We start from the raw sequence: 9,585 nt of genomic DNA, 5'->3' as shown, positions 1-9,585 counted from the left end.
TAAAACAAAAATTTCATGAAATAATACTTATCCATATCATGACAAAAGCATTCTGATGTGTTTTATTCTATTTAAGTCAACTTTCCTTTTTTAATGTTGATCACAACCTACTAAACAGATTATTTAACATATTAATGGGCCATGACTCACAATTTGAAAAATAATAGATTAAAATGGATTTGGTTCCACTACATACTTTGAAATTACTCTTCAGAATGGCTGTGCTAACTTACAAGGCATTAGGTTCTTTATTCTCTACATCCTACTCAACACTTGAAATTATCTATTTTGGGGGCGGGAGGGGCCAGTCTGATGAATGTAAAGCAGTGTGTCATTGTTGTTTTAATTTTTCTTCCTCTGGTTACTAATAAATTGAGTTTCTCTTCATATGTTTATTTACTACGTAACTTCCTCAGAAAGTGAGTTTGCCTATTTTTTTCTTGGGTTGCTAGATTTTTTTTTTTTTTTGGCTGCGTTGGGTCTTCGTTGCTGTGAGCAGGCTTTCTCTAGTTGGGGCGAGCGGGGGCTACTCTTGTTACAGAGCACGGGCTCTAGGCGCACAGGCTTCAGTAGTTGCAGCATGTGGGCTCAGTAGTTGTGGCACACAGGCTTAGTTGCCCTGGAGCATGTGGGATCTTCCCAGACCAGGGATTGAACCCGTGTCCCCTGCACCTCTATCACATACCAAATATCCATATACATGAGTCTGTTTCTGGATTCTTTTCTTCTGTTCCATTGGTCTAGCATTTATAGCACACTTTGAAAAATTAAACTTTATGTTTTAATGTCTGGTAGAGTAAGTTTCCCACCTTTGCTTTTATTTTTGAGATGACTTGTCTTAGCTACTTGTGGAAACTTATTCTTCCACGCAAATTTTCGAATTGGCTTATCCAATTCCTCTCCCCCAAATATTAGTGAGAATTACATAAATTGACACCATTACAATGCTATGCCTTTCCTTCCACGAACATAGTATATTTCTCCATTTATCCAGGAGGTAAAAATCTCCTTTAGTACATTCTCTCTGGCATGCTTGGCCCAGTTAATTTCTAGATAATTCATTTTCTTTTTTTCTCTTTTTTCTTTTTCTAAAAAAATGTCTCCAGTTTAATAAATGGGAATGGTATCTTCTTTCAGGACAGCCAAGTTTTTCTATATACTTCCCCTTATGACTGTGTTTCCTGGATCACCTCATTGGCAAGGTGAAAGATCTCAGAAACCCAGGGCCCTGCGAGAACCAAGCAAAACCAGTAACGCACTAGTGAAATGGGAAGTTGCCAAGAGTATCAATCTACAGAAGGTGCCGAGCATCCTTGGGGCTCTAAAACAACTCTAGATGTGAAATGAGACAGAGAGAATGATAATGACCTGAACTCCTCTCAGGGGTATCACTATACCTATTTGAAGGTGATACTTTCAAAAACTACTTGGGTGTTGGGAGAGAGAGGAGATGCTTTGGACTATTAAACTGCCTTCTAAGGAAGATGGGTCTGCTTAACTGCAGGGAGCCAGTTTCATTAAGCAGATGTGCAAGTTCCGGGACAGAGCAGACTTGCTTGTTGCCACAAGGAGTCTTCCTTCTCAGCTCTTCCTTCATGCATCACCCAGCCTCTCTTCTAAACAAACATTGAGCAAACATTTTAAAGGAAAAAACAGACACTGAATTATTAGTTGCTCTGGGCACCTACACATTGCAGGCTGGCAAGGGGTGGGGAAAAAGAATAGCCAGATATCCTGGGATCCTAGCAAGCACGAAACAGAAGCCTAAGCAGAGAAGAACCAGGAGATTAGGTAGACCACCCAGATGGAAACTTAGGAACAGGGACCAAGGCCAAAGCCCTCTTACAGGGACTGCAGCCCATGCAGGATGGAACAGAGGCCTCTTGAATTGAATAGTGGCCCTGCTGTTGAAACACCAGCATATTCCCAGAGAGAAAAAAATGGCAAAACACCCGACCAGGCAGATTTCCAAATGAAGAAAAACAAATGGCTAATATAAAAAAAGAAAATGTTCAACTTCACTAGAAAGCAAAACAATAAGGGATTTTCCCCCCATCTGATTGGCAAGGTTTCTGTTTTCTTTTTCCTTCTTCTTGCTTTTTGTTCTTTCTTACTCTCTCTTTTTTTTTTAATGATGATACTCACTGTTGAGAGAGTAGGGAAAGGGCACTCTCACACACAGCTGGTAGCTCTGTGAATTGGCCCAGCTTATCTGGAGGGCAATTTGGCAGACTGTATTAAAAACCCTACAGACAGCACTCTTTTTGATCCATCACTTCTATTTCTAGGAAGTTTTCCTACGGAAGTAATTAGAAATGAACACAAAGATGAATAATAGCAGCTTAGCATTTACTGGTTGTTCACTCTGTGCCAAACAATATGCTAAGAACTTGACACTTTACTCATTTAGTCTTTGCAGCAACATACGATGAGTACTATTGTGTCCATTTTCAGGTGGGGAAACTGAGGCTCAAAGAGCTGTAGTAAGTTGCACAAGTTCAAGCAACTGGTAAGTGACAGGCTGGGGGCTCGAACCCTGATTTCTAACTCCAAAAGCCATGCACTGAGCCACCTCTCTATACCACCCTCTGGAAAAGCGTGTATAAAAATGATGCTCTGCAGGCTTCCCTGGTGGCGCAGTGGTAGAGAGTCCGCCTGCCGATGCAGGGGACACGGGTTTGTGCTCCGGTCCGGGAAGATCCCACATGCTGCGGAGCGGCTGGGCCCGTGGGCCATGGCCTCTGAGCCTGCGCGTCCAGAGCCTGTGCTCCGCAACGGGAGAGGCCACAGCAGTGAGAGGCCCGCGTACCACAAAAAAAAAAAAAAAAAAAAATGATGCTCTGCATGGTACTCCTTAAAATAGCAAAAATTCAGAAATCATTTCATTGTGTAAGAATTGAAGGATACTTAAATAAATCATGTAGACTCATATGATAAAATACATAGCCATTAAAAATAAGTTGTGAAAAAATAAGGATATGGGGAAACAGTCATAGTATATACTAAATGAAAAAAAAGGATGTCACATTTTCATTTTTAAGATGCATATATGCCATTTTTATGAAATTCAAAAATAGGAAAGACAAGCCTATGGTGATCAAGATTTGGGGTGGGGGGTGGTCATTGGTTGGGAAGCATGCTGGGGCTCTGGAAATATTCTAGATCTTGATCTGGGTTGTGGTCAACTTGGTGTACCCAGTTGTATAGTTAAAATGTGTGCTTTATGAAAGTTTACATGTCACTAAACTTTATATCTCACTAAAAAAGAAAAAAAAACTCATAAATGCATAGAAAAAATCCTGGAGGAAAAGAACAGAAAAATGTTAGCAGTGATTGTTGCTAAGTATAATTTTCATTTTATTCTTTTTTTTTTCTTGGCCATGCCGCTCGGCTTGCAGGATCTTAGTTCCCTAACCAGAGATTGAACCCAGGCCCCAGCAGTGAAAGCACGGAGTCCTACCCACTGGACCACCAGGGTATTCCCTCATTTTATTCTTTATATTATTCTTTCCTTTCTTTTTTTAAATAATAAGACTGTATTACGTTTACAATCAGAAAAAAAAATGCCCAGTTTATTATTGGAGGGGAGTAGGGGAGACGGACATGCACATGAGAACCATCTGTGGTCCAGACCTGGGACTCTGGGGGTGGACAGAGCTTCTCAAGGGTCTCCAGTCCTGGGCACCCTCCTAAAGTCTGGTCTTGCAGGCAGGATGCCATGGTTCCAAGGACAGAGAGAAGGGAGGAGAGAAGCCCAGTGCCCGGCCCTATTTGAAAAGTGAAGCTGAGCGACAGGCCCTGAAGAGCTGGGATGGACTAAAAGCAATGCCCTTGAGACAAATCCCTCCAACTTTAAAATCTTGCTAGGTGGGTACTGCACTCTCACTCCCATTCCAGTCACAGCAATAACTCCTCATTCCGCTGCCAGTTGGGTGCCTTGCTGCTCACTGGCGATGACATCAGGCCTCCAGGGAGCATACTGGCTGTCAGTCAAGTCTTTCTGGCATCAATGAGACACCTCTGCTGCCTGTTTTAAAGGGACAGCTTCTGCCTGAATAAGGGAGCCAGGTTTGGGCCATTTAACTCTTTCTTTCCATTTAGCGTCTTGATTCCAGGGCCGTAGAGAAATTAGGGTGGGCACTTCCTGAGATCACCACTGACAATGAAATCCTGCCAACCAAGAGGTGAATCAAAATAATGAATTTAAGTATAAAGAAGCTTTGGTATATCATATTATAATATTTAATATTATAAATATTAAATATGCTTAAATATAAAATAAGAAAAAATAACTGAGAAATAGCAGTTCTTCCTTTCTTCCTTCCTAAGAAACATCAATTTTATTAGGGCCATCAAATGTTCCTAGTAAAACAAATCCAACATTTCCTAGCCTCTGTTGAAGCTAGAGGTGGCATTTAACACAGTGATGTCCAATGAGGTATAGACTGGGAAATTGTAGAAAGCCTTCCTTTCTTGATAGAGTCTTTTCTCCTTCCTTAGTGGAACAAAAACATGATGGCTGGAGCTGCAGCAGCTGTTTTGCAATCGTGAGGAAAATCCTTGGAGAATTGCAGAGAACCCAGTCCTGACATCCTTGAGGCACTGAATCAGTAACAGCAACTGCCTAGCTCTTCACTATTTGTTTATTTAAGCTGCTGTCTGCTCAGCAGGTTTTCTGCTCAGGTTTCATTACTAAAAGCAATCTTTAACTGATTCACCCAACAATGTAAAAATAATAACATAACTAATACAAAACAGGACGTTTGGGGAAAAGTGTAACAGTGCCAATGTTTCACTGCAGGTAGTCACCATCTATAATTGAAATATATGGTTAAAAATGATGATGGCTGCAACCTCTTGATGTTTTCCAGAGGGTCATTTGGGGAGCTAATATCTCTTTTGGTGTAGAAAAACAGCTATCTAAAGTTCAGAAATTCTTTCATCTTTAAAACACTGTTAAACCCAAGTAAAATAAATAAAATATATTTCAAAATTTAAGAAGAGTATTATAATGTGAAACAATTTTTATACAATTATTTCTGATGATCTATCTGTATACATGCATTGAAAAATGTTTGGCATGATATTCATCTCATTTGAATTATGCAAATTTCAGGCTTGTTTGGGTTTTTTTTTAACTTTTAGTTTTGAAATGATTGTAGATTTATGGCAGAGTTGCAAAGATAGTACAGAAAGTATTTTCCCATTTGCTTTTCACCCAGCTTCCTTTAATGTTAACATCTTACATAAGCATGGTACATTTATCAAAATTAAGAAGTTAACTTGGTAATTGGTATGACACTATTAGCTACACTAAAGACTTCATTCAGATTTTTCCACTGATGTCCTTTTTCTGTCCCAGTTTCCAAACCAGGATACCATTTTGCATTTAGATGTCATGTCTCCTTGTCTCCACTGGCCTATGACAGTTTCTCCATCTTTCCTTGTCTTTCACAGCCTTGACACTTTTAGAGAGTAGTGGTCAGATACTTGGTAGACTATCCCTCAATTTTAGCTTGTCTGATGTTTTCTCATGATTAGACTGGGGTTATAGGTTTTGGGGAAGAAGACCACAGAAGTGACATGTCCTTCTCATTACATCTTATCAGTGGCACACGACTGCGACATGACTCACCATTGGCAATGTTGAAATTGATCACCTTACTTCTTTAAACTTTATTTGTACTTTTCCATATTGCTTTAGTTCCTATAATAAGTATGTGAAAACAGTGAATCTGCAAGTGCTCATAAACCGAAGACCTCCACAAATGTGAGGGTTAAATTTTTTATTTGATCAAGAGAATTGATGTCCAAGGCTGGAAGAGGGAAGAGGAGACAAGTATAGCTACAGCATCAATGTTTAATTGCTCTGGAGGCTAGCCAGGGCAGAGAAAGATGGAGATGACTTTGGGATTTATGTAACTGCTAGCAAAGAATTAGGGCCTCATCCAGATATTTTTAATATAATATATTTCCCTTTACCCTACAGCCCTGGGTAAGGATGGAGGCCACCCCACTAGCCCAGTTGGAAGTGGCAGAACAGAGGAGAGCTGATGCCACTGGAAAAGACAGTGGGTATGGAAATGAACGTTGACTGAGCACCATCTGTGTTCCTGGTGCTTCACCTCATTCGCTGAATCTTCACAAGTCTTCTAGTTAAGTACCACGGTCCTCTCCATTTTATGGATGGGGAAATTGAGACTCAGAGAAGGGAAGTGACTTGCCCAAAGCCAGTTAACCATCACATATCGCTCAGGCAGTGCCCTGGGTGTGCATGGGAAAGCCACTGTCTGAATCTAGGACTCTGTGACATCAAACCTACGCTATGTCCCTTCCACCCCACAGCACCTGCTGCCCAGGAAGAACTGTGGGTGAAAGAGTTTCAATCGTGGGAAAGACGATGAACTTTGGCAACCGTTCCCAATCCATAAGATTGTTCAGACTCTTCAGGGTCTCTCTGTCTCTTCATTGATCAGAGAATCGCCTGGGCGTGAATCCCTGGGATCAGGATCCCACTACCCTCTGGGTGCCTTGAACAACTCTTGTCTGCAATCAGATGGGGCTGAGGGCCCGGGGTGGCTGGGATAGCCTTCTCTCAGCCCCTCCTAGGGGCAGAGAGAAACAAAGAGATGGAGAAAAGGGAGAGGGAAAAAGAGAGGTGGGGTGGGGGGCTTCCCTGGTGGCGCAGTGGTTGAGAGTCCGCCTGCCGATGCAGGGGACATGGGTTCGTGCCCCGGTCCAGGAAGATCCCACATGCCGCGGAGTGGCTGGGCCCGTGAGCCATGGCCACTGAGCCTGCGCGTCCGGAGCCTGTGCTCCGTGACGGGAGAGGCCACAACAGTGAGAGGCCAGCGTACCGCAAGAGAAAAAGAGAGAGGTGGGGAAAGGAAAATGGTTGATTTTGGATTCCAGACTCTTCTCTGAGTCAGTGCTAAGACCAGCCTCAGCTGTACCTCGGCCTCCGATTTGAACCAATGAAGAACTCTTTCACTGAATCTAGTTCAAGATTGGTTCCTGCAACTTGAAGCCAAGTATCCTGATGAGTACATTCTACTTCCTCTAGTTTCTACTCCCTCATAACATCACCGTGTCTGTGCTTTTTGCCTGTCTGAGACCCCAGCTCTGCTTCATGAGTGGTTATGAATACAGGCTCTGAAGGCAGAAAGACAGGGGATTGAATTCCAGTTCCTCCACCAAGCTATGGGGTCTTGGGCAAGGACTTTACCTCCTTGAACTTGTGCAATCTGATAAAAGGGGATGATAATATTCCTGTAAGGGGTGTTATAAGAATTACAGGGAATTCCCTGGCGGACCAGTGGTTAGGACTCTGCGCTTTCACTGCCGAGGACCCAGGTTCAACCCCTAGTTGGGGAACAAAGATCCCGCGTGGCATAGCTAAAAAAAAAAAAAAAAAGAATAACACAGGCAATGTGCTTAGTGCATCACAACTTTAGCTTAGCCTGCAATAAATAGTAGCTATGATGATTATCTTTATTCAACTTTAATTGCCACAGTTTATTGATTTCCCAATTCCATTAGACATCTGCTGGCCTAAGCCATTTTTTCTCACCAGGCCACATAATTCGTACGTCACTGGCAGCTTATGGGTAAGTCTCCCCAGGGGTAGGAGTCTATCTCAGCCCCTTAAGTTACAACTTAGGGTTGGAATTCCAACCAGGGTTTGCAATTGTATGGCCAACCTGTGCCGAGTGGTATGCTGGTAAATATTTAACAACCAGCACTCCAAAGCAAAGAAACAATAACAGCAAGATGTTTCTGCCAATTTCCATGGTGTAAGTACTGCCACCATGGCTGATTTCAAGCTACCAGTGTGATTTCCCTGAACACAGAGTTGGGAAGAATGTGGGCGATTGGCCCTCATGAGCTAGAGCTGGCCAGCTCCAGCACAGCCCTGTCCGTGCAGGTGGATTTCCCTCCAGGAGGGGTATGGGCAGGGAAAGCAATCCAAAATGTGTCCACTAGAACAGTCACCAGGTGGTAGTAGTGTATATTACGTGGGGTTTATCAAAGTCTGAAATGGGATTCTTGTACAAGTGATTGATCAAGGGACTTCTCAGGTGAACCCTGTTAGTAAATGAAGGAAGCAGAATAGGACAGGGCCAAGCTAGGCCAAAAATGTGGACTCATTTGAAGTCTAGCCTCAGCCTGATCCCACAGAGAGCTTTGGAGCACGAATATTGTCAGTTCTGACTTACAATGGTTGGACTTATGATTTTTCAACTTGATGGTGGTGTGAAAGTGACATTCATTCGGTAGAAACTGTACTTTGAATTTTGATCTTTTCCCAGGCTAGTGATATGTCGGGCAGTGGCAGTGAGCCTCAGCTCCAGGCAGCCATGAGATCGTGGGGGTAAAAAAACAATACACTTACAACCATTTTGTACCCAGACAACCATTCTGTTCTCTTTCAGTTCAGTGTTCAATAAATCACATGAGATATTCAACACTTTCCTATAAAATAGTTTTTGTGTTAGATAATTTTACTCAGCTGTAGGTTAATGTAAGTGTTCTGAACACGTTGAAGGTGGGCTAGGCTAAATGGTAAATGGTGGTGGTAATAACGGTGGAGTAACAGTGGTGGGAAGTGGTGGTGATGGCGGTGGCGGTAATAATGGTGGAGTAACAGTGGTGGAAAAGGGTAGTGGTGGTGGTAATTGGGGGCTTGGCGATGGTGATGCTTCTGAGGGTGGTGAACAATATGGCAAAGGTCCTGGTTATTAGAGGGACCAAAGAGACCCAAATCTTGATTTCTTCAAGGTTTGCCTCTTTTGTTTATGCTTTGTATTTCTGCCATGGCCCTGGGGAACCAAACAGCTTAGACTTTCACCTTGTCAAGCTATGGATGAAAAACATGACTGAGAGTCGACGTCAGGTCACCAGGGAAGTCCTGCAGTGTGTGCTTTTTGAAATAAGCCACACATTCCACAGGGCTGTTATTTATTCTGTTTGCCACAGTTCACTGTGAAATGTAGCGGGTGGTGACTTTCAGACGTCTTAACCTGTCAGACCTGTGAGCCGAGTTGAATATGCCAACATTGTGCTGGAGCCCTGGAGATAGCTGGACCGGATCCCTCCTGCCCTCAACATGGGGTTGTTGTTTTCAGCTGAAGAGCCTTGCTTGTGAGGATGAGGGCAGGTGACTGATGGGAGCACACAGGTCACCAGGCTGGTGGGGAGCCTGTCAGGAAGAGTCTACAGAGTGGACGTCTCCTTACTCCATCAGTGTCTGCCTCGATCTCCTCCCTCCCTCTCTTTCTCCCTCCCCGGAGTGAGGCAATGAGGCAGCAGGGGCTGCTCACTTTCCACTCCGAGTCCCTCTATCAAATTAGATTTCCAACAAAATAGTTCACTACCTAAGAGGTATTCTGGGACAAATGTAAATTTCATTCACTCATTCAACAAACATGCATTGAACATCAACTACAAGCCACGCTCTAGTCTGGGCGCTGGGGATATAAGAGCGGGGGCAAAAGGCAAAAATCTCTACCCTTAAGAGCTTTTATCCTATTGGGTTTAAACATGTCTCACTCCCATCACGCACAGGTGAGGAAATTGATGCTTAAA

The sequence above is a fragment of the Delphinus delphis genome, chromosome 15, assembly GCF_949987515.2.
Source record: "Delphinus delphis chromosome 15, mDelDel1.2, whole genome shotgun sequence".
Classification (NCBI taxonomy): Eukaryota; Metazoa; Chordata; class Mammalia; order Artiodactyla; family Delphinidae; genus Delphinus; species Delphinus delphis.
Note: the sequence above shows the minus strand (reverse complement) of the source record.